Below are 8,100 nucleotides of genomic sequence, written 5' to 3'. Positions count from 1 at the left end.
TGGATCCTCCCCCTCCCATTGTATGTTTCACTCCAGCCCTGAGCAGACGTCCTGAATCCTGGCACCGGCAGGCAACACAGCCATCTGGACTCTTGCTCTTTGCTGCAGAGAACAGAGTCAATCCACCTTACTATACTGTCCCCTACTACCACTACGTTCCTTTTTTCTCCCTCTTTGAGCCGCAAACACTTACTGCAGACGTGTTTGCCCTGGATCACACTGGTATCCAGGAGCTCCCACATGCTGCAGCTGTGACACATCACCTGTCCTGTCATCCTTAACGTGTTTCAATTAACTACTTAATTATTTTATTCAATTGTTTATTTTGTTGTATATTTTATTAAGCTTACCACTAGTTTGTTTACTATTTTAAACATTAGGACTAAAATGGACCTTCATCATTTACCAGATACTCATCAAACATGCAGCTTTTTCCAAACCAATCAACTACCTGCTTGCCTGAGATGTCACAGCTCAACAGATCCTCACCAAACAGCTCCTTCCACTGCACCGAAGCAAGAACCAAATCCTGTGAACTCACCCCAGCGGCTCTCTGTTCCCCTGCTCTCACTCTCCATTGTGATGTCACCCCTTGATTTTTTTACCCCTGCTCCGCTCCTGCCGTGCTCCTCTCTCTTGCTCTGTCTCTGAATCAGTGCTTTTGACACACTTGTTAACTCTCTGTTCCGTCGTGCTCTTCTGTCTCTGGTCCAAAATCTGACTCTGGTGGGATTTGAACCCACAACCTTTGAATGCCTTTTTTATCATTATTTAGAAGTCCAACACACTATCCATTGCGCCACAGAGCCGCACACATTTTAATACACATCACCAAGGCCTTTGATCTTGTCAGCAGAGACGGACTCTTCAAACTGCGATGGAAAGTCGGCTGCCCTCCTGAACTCTTGGGCATCATCTCTTCTTTCCACGAGAACATGCACAGTTCCATCAGTTACAATGGAGCAACATCAGACACTTTCAAGATCAGAAGTGGGGTAAAGCAAGGCTGCGTGCTGGCGCCAACTCTCTTAGGAACAGAGGAACATAGGAGTAGGCCATTCAGCCCGTCGAGCCTTTTCTGCTATTCAATTCGATCATGGCTGATCATCTACCTCAACGCCCCTTTCCCGTGCTCTCCCCATATCCCTTGATGTCATGAGTATCAAGATTTCTAACAATTTCTGTCTTGAACATGCTCAATGATTGAACTGCCACAGCTCTCTGGGGTAGAGAATTCCAATGATTCACCACCGTCTGAGTGTAGAAATTCAACTCGATCTCAGTTTTAAATTGCCTACTCCTTATTCTGAGACTTGGTCCCCTGATTTTAGACTCACCAACCAGGGCAAACATCCTATCTACATCCACACTGTCACGCCCTATAAGAATTTTATCAGTTTCAATGAGATCACCTCTCATTCTTCGAAACTTTACGGAATACAGGCCCAGTTTCCTCATAAGACAATCCCACCATCCCAGGGATTAGTCTGGTGACCCTCTGTTTCACTCCCTCTATGGCAAGTATATCCTTCCTTAGATGAGGAGACCAAACTATACACAATACTCCAGCGCGGTTTCACCAAGGCTCTATACAATTGCAACAAGACATCTTTACTCCTGTACTCATGACCCCTCGTGTGAAGGCCAACATACCATTTGCCTTCCTAATTGATTGCTGCACCTGCACAAGAGCTTTTAGTGTCTCATGAACAAGGACACCCAGGTCCCTTTGGACATCAACACTTCCCAACCTCTCACCATTTAAGAAATACTCTGTCTTTCTGTTTATTCCACCAAAGTGGAGAACTTCACACTTACTCACATTATATTCCATCTGCCATGTTCTTTCCCATTCACTGAGCCTCTCCAGGTTCCCTGGAAGCCTCTCTGCATCCTTCTCACAGCTCACACTTCACCTAGCTTTGTGTCATCTGCAAACTTGGAAATATTACATTTAATCCCGACATCCAAATCATTTATTTCGGTTGTTAACAGCTGTGGCTCCAACACTGATCCTTGCAGTACCCCAATAGTAACAGCCTGCCATCCTGAGGAGGATCTGTTATTCCTGCTCTCAGTTTTCGGTCTGTTAACCAATTCTCAATCCACACCAGTATATTATCCCCAATCCTATGTGCTCTAATTTTGTTTACTCACCTCCTGTGTGGGACATTACCAAAGCATCCACTGGTTCTCCTTTATCTGTTCTACAGGTAACATCCTCAAAAAACCCAACGGGTTTTTTCAAACCTGTTTTCCTTTTCATAAATCTATGTTGACTCTGCCCAATCATATCATTATTTTCTAACTGTCCAGTTATCACATCCTTTATAATTGGTGTATTCGTCTCCATGCTGCTATTGTACACTTTCAGTGACTCAGATGGGGGTGTTCACCTGTAGATCAGAACTGACGACAAGCTGTTCATCTTGGCAAGACGTAGAGACTTGGACGTCGAGACTCCACTTTCCATCAACATTGACAACCTCACTTTGGAGGTTGTCAACAGCTTCACATACCTTGGATCAGCAATCACCAGCAATCTGTCCCTTGATGCTGAAATCAGCACCAGGATTGCCAATGCTGCAGCTGTCATGTCAAAGTTGAGAACATAGAACATAGAACATAGAACATACAGCACAGAACAGGCCCTTCGGCCCACAATGTTGTGCCGATCCTTTGTCCTCTGTCAAGGACAATTTAATCTATACCCCATCATTCTCCTTTATCCATATACCTATCCAAAAGCCTTTTGAAAGTCCCTAAAGTTTCTGACTCAACAACTTCCCCGGGCAAGACGGGTGTGAACCGACAGCAAACTGACCGAAAATACAAAGCTCCACGTGTCCCAGGCTTGTGTTCTCAGCACCCTCCTTTATAGTAGAGAAGCATCAACAACTTATACAAGCCAAGAAAAGCAGCTGGTATAGGAGGGTCAGTGTCCAATTGGATAGAAAATTGGTTTAAAGACAGAAATCAGCGAGTCTTATGAAATGATTCTTTGTCAGACCGGAGGATAGTCGACAGTGGTGTTCCCCAAGGGTCAGTGCTAGAACCATTGCTTTTTTTTGCTACAGATTAATGACTTGGATCTTGGAATATCGAGTAGAATCTCAAAATATGCCAATGACACCAAACTTGGAGGAGTGGCAAACAGTGAGGATGATATGAACTGCCTGAAACAGGATAGTTATCGGCTAGTCGGATGGGCAGACAGGTGGCAGATGGAATTTAATAGTGACAAGTGTGAGGTGATGCATTTTAGCAGAAGGAATAGGGAGAGGCAATATATACTCAATGCTACAGTTCTGAAGAGTGTGCTGGAATAGAGGGACCTGGAGTACATGTCCATCATTATTTGAAGTTGGCAAGACATATTGCGAGAGTGGTTATCAAAGCATGTGGGATCTTGGGCTTTATAAATAGAGACATTGAGTACATAAGCAGGGTTGTTATGCTGAACTCTGGTTCGGCCCCAATTGGAGTGTTGCATTCAGATCTGCTCACCAATCTTTAGAAAGGATGTGCGGATTCTTGAGAGGATGCAGAGGATATTTACCAGAATAGTTCCAGGGATGGAGGGTTTTAGTTTCAAGGTTAGGTTAGAAAAACAGGGTTTTTTCTGCCTGTATCAGAGAAGATTGAGGGGAGAATTGATAGAGGTGTCGAAGGCTATGACAGTTTTAGATAAGTTGGCAAAGAAAAATTGTTCCCATTAATATTGGTACAAGGACTAAGGGATTCAGATTGAAGGTTTTGGACAAGTGATGCAGGGGGAATGTGCAGAAGAACTTTTTTACGCAGTGATTGGTAATGATCTGTAACTCGCTGCCCCCGAGGGCGGAGGAAGTGGAGACAATTGTTGGTTACAAAAGGAATTTCGATGGGCATTTGAAGGAAATAAATTTACAGGGCTAGGGGGATCGAGCAGACGAGTGGGACTGACTGGATCGCTCCATGGAGAGCTGGCCTTTACTCGATGGGGCAAATGGCCTCCTTCTATACCACAAATGACCCAATGACTCGATGAGTCTATGTTACTCTCACAATCAAGACAACAGAGTGACAGATTTAACACAACATTATAACATATGTTTGGTTTGACAAATTCTATAATAACTCGTCTCCACTCCTAGTATTTCTAAATCCCACACATTCACTATCATGTGAACAATTATTTCCTGTTGTGTCTCTCTCAGATTTGTAAACTTCACTATATTGGAGTGAGGTGACATCTACTGGCGGGAAGCAAGAACTGCAATCAAGCAGCAGAAACTCCACAGTCTGTCAGGGTTAAAGAAACATTGCAATATGAGGAAATAGTGAAGGGGTTTGATCGGGTTGATGGAAACATGATTCCACTTGTGGCATCGTATGAAGCAAGGGCCGGAAATATAAAATTGTCGTTAATAAAAGAAATGAGGAATTCATGAAAAATGCATTTGCTTAGAGAATGGTTATAGAGATATACAGCACTGATATAGGCCCTTTGGCCCACTGAGTCTGCACTGACCATCAACCACCCATTTATACCAATCCTATGTTAACCCAGAATTCCCTACCACATCCCCACATTTCTCCTATCGCCTTCCCTGGGGCCAATTTACAACAGTCAATTTATCTATCAACCCACAAGTCTTTCGTTGTGGGAGGAAACCAGAGTACCTTGTGGAAGCCCACATAAACAACTTGCAAACTCCACACAGGCAGTATACAGAACTGAATCGGGGTCATTGAAGTTGTGAAGCTGCAGTGCTCAACACTGCACCACCCTTAGAATGTGGATAGAGTAAAAAGTGAGATTGGATGGACAGAAGCAGTCTGAAAAGATGGCTCAAACAAAAGGTGAAAACCCTGAAATGTTAACTCTGTTTCTCTCTCCACAGATGCTGTCAGAGGTGCTGAGTATTTCCAGCACTTTCTGTTTTTATTTCAGCTTTGTAGGATATTGTTTTGATCTGAAAAAAATGCATGATCGGCTGTGGGTGCCAGTGAAATTCCACAGGAGCGAATAAAAGCCATGTTAACCGTGGCTTGTTGGTCTAGGGGTATGATTCTCGCTTTGGGTATATAAGTGATTAATATGTGAGAGATCCTGGGTTCACATGCCAGACGAGCCCTTCTCTGTTGCCATTTTTAGTTTAAGGTCATCGATTGCTTTCAGCCTTCCAGAAAGCGGAATCGATTTCCAAACTGAGCCTGCTTGAGGACCGGGGAACTGGATTCAAAGAGCTTGTCGACAAAATTGAAATGAACAAAATATACAGATTGTCAAGTGGGAATATAAGTTTGCAACAGTAACGAAAGGCCTGCTCGGGTCAGCAAATGAAACCCGACCCAAGTCTGACAGCACCACATCCGACCTGGTCCGAGCCCTTTCATTTTTTTCCCGTGCCCGAACTGACCACCAGAATGTTCAGTTAAACTTGCTTCCGTTTTTCACTTTTTAAGCTTGTGCAGGTAAGGCAACAAAAACTGTAACTGGACTTGAAAGGTTCTTTAAATGTACATTAAGATTAGAGCTACGTACCGGAGGTGATGAGCTGAAGATTGTTACCATGGAAGTTAGTGATTGTTAGGTCACTGGTTAAAGAGAAACTCATGGAGTTGTGCCCAGACAGGTTGTCCCACACTGTATTGATTAAAATATTGCCCGAAGGCTAGAAAATATCATTATACATTCCCTAGACTCCTGCTTTACAGGTTGAAATATTTTCTGCAAGTTTATCCAGAGAGCGGCTGAGATGCAGAGACCAGGAAGGTCTTGAGTGATTAATTATTATAAAATATACATTCTTATATTAAAGAGATTGTGCTCTACCTTCGATGGAATCGCTCACTGCAGACTAGTGCGGAGTGTTTCCCGCCTTGACGTCCTGGCTGTCACTGGATCTAGAGTCCAGGCCTCTGGATTACTGGTCCAGTAATCTTTGAAATTTCTCCCTTGATCTAATATTTTAATCTGGTAAATCAGATTTTACAAAAAAAAAATTAAATGATTTAAGACTGCTTCATGTTCAGCAGTGCCAAATGAATAAAGAAATTCAAATATATTCAAAATTATATATCAACTATTAAATACTAATGCCCAGCTTTGAATACAAAAAAATGCCTCTAATTGTGTTCTGGTCTGGAATGGAATTCTTCAGTGTTTCTGTTTAGCTTGGATTGACTCATCAATTTTCTTGTTTTTCACTTTGTCGATGCCTTTGAATAATTGTGGATCCTTCTTCAGGGTGTCTTCTTTCACCAGGTAGTTCTGACCTCTGATGATGTTGATCGTAATCAGCTTCAATTTGCTGATAGTTTTGGAAGTGAGCAGATTTCCTTTGCTTGAGTTTACAACATGGAACTTAGTCTGACGTGTGGACCCATGGGAGGATTTGAAAGCTGCCCTTGCATTGGAGCATACAGTTGCATCCATCCAAACAGAGGTACAGTAGAAGTGACATATTCAGTTCAGTCTGTCAATCATGGGACTTTTAATCTTAGGGTTGTGAGTTTGAGCGCCATTTAGTTTTTCCATTTTTTAGGCTTCATTAGCAGAGAGTACAAGGAGTGTTTGAAATGAAATTCAACAACAGTATGAGAAACGCTCTCTTTCATTCGGAACTCTCGCGAGCGAGGAGTGAACAGCTGGGAAGTCAATTTCATCGGGAGTTTCGGTGGAGCAGGGACTGCTGGGTAAGTAGAAACCTATATATTTGGGCTGTGTAAATTCTCTTAGCTTTTCGTTGTGCAGCTTTTCCAGGAGCACAGGCATTGCGAGCGAGGAGTGAACAGCTGGGAAGTCAATTTCATCGGGAGTTTCGGTGGAGCAGGGACTGCTGGGTAAGTAGAAACCTACATATTTGGGCTGTGTAAATTCTCTTACCTTTTCGTTGTGCAGCTTTTCCAGGAGCACAGGCATTGCGAGCGAAGAGTGAACAGCTGGGAAGTCAATTTCATCGGGAGTTTCGGTGGAGCAGGGACTGCTGGGTAAGTAGAAACCTATATATTTGAGCTGTTTCTGAACCCGAGAGACTACTCTTGTAGTGTCTCCCACCCGCCCTCCTCCTCTTACCAATAAAAAAGACTCGGTTGTGTATAGGTAAGGTGAGGCTTTTTCTATTTCTCTTCTTGTTTTATCGTGTGATTGGTTAAAAACTTGGGTATTTAGAATAGTGGGAATGGAGGTTAAGGCAGTTGAATGTTCCTCCTGCAGAATGTGGGAGGTAAGGGTCGCCAAGGGTGTCCCTGCTGACTGCATCTGCAGGAAGTGCACCCAGCTCCAGCTCCTCGAGGACCGCGTTAGGGAACTGAAGCTGGAGCTGGAGGAACTTCGGATCATTCGGGAGACGGAGGGGATTATTGAGAGGAGTTATCGGGAGGCAGTCACACCTCAGGTAAAAGAAGAAGGTAGATGGGTTACTGTCAGGGGAAGGAGAGGGAACCAGCAGGCAGTGCAGGGATCCCCTGTGGCCGTTTCCCTCAACAACAGGTATACCGTTTTGGATACTGTTGGGGGAGACGACTTACCAGGGGTAGGCAATTGGATACAGGTCTCTGGCGCAGAGTCTGTCCCTGTTGCTCAGAAGGGAAGGGGTAAGAGGAGCAGAGCATTAGTCATTGGAGACTCCATAGTTAGGGGAACAGGTAGGAGGTTTTGTGGGAACGAGAGAGACTCACGGTTGGTGTGTTGCCTCCCAGGTGCCAGGGTATGTGATGTCTCGGATCGTGTTTTTGGGATCCTCAAGGGGGAGGGGGAGCAGCCCCAAGTCGTGGTACACATAGGCACCAACGACATAGGTAGGAAGACAGATGGGGATTTAAGGCAGAAATTCAGGGAGCTAGGGTGGAAGCATAGAGCGAGAACAAACAGAGTTGTTATCTCTGGGTTGTTGCCCGTGCCACGTGCTAGCGAAGTGAGGATTAGGGAGAGAGAGGAGTTGGACAGGTGGCTGCAGGGATGGTGTAGGAGGGAGGGTTTTGGTTTCCTGGATAATTGGGGCTCTTTCTGGGGTAGGTGGGACCTCTACAAACAGGATGGTCTTCACCTGAACCAGAGGGGTACCAATATCCTGGGGGGGAGATTTGCTAGTGCTCTTCGGGGGAGTTTAA

At 44.4% G+C, this 8,100-nt stretch overlaps 1 non-coding gene across 1 annotated transcript; it reads right to left on the bottom strand.

Moving 5' to 3' along the window:
- Positions 1–718: 718 nt before the first annotated feature.
- Positions 719–809, bottom strand: trnar-ucu (transfer RNA arginine (anticodon UCU)). Its single transcript is given in 2 exon segments — positions 719–754; positions 773–809. It is a non-coding gene; the product is annotated as a tRNA-Arg (tRNA).
- Between the last annotated feature and the right edge of the window lie 7,291 nt (positions 810–8,100).

The sequence above is a fragment of the Heterodontus francisci genome, unplaced genomic scaffold, assembly GCF_036365525.1.
Source record: "Heterodontus francisci isolate sHetFra1 unplaced genomic scaffold, sHetFra1.hap1 HAP1_SCAFFOLD_121, whole genome shotgun sequence".
NCBI lineage: Eukaryota > Metazoa > Chordata > Chondrichthyes > Heterodontiformes > Heterodontidae > Heterodontus > Heterodontus francisci.
This window is presented reverse-complemented; position numbering and strand designations above follow the sequence as displayed.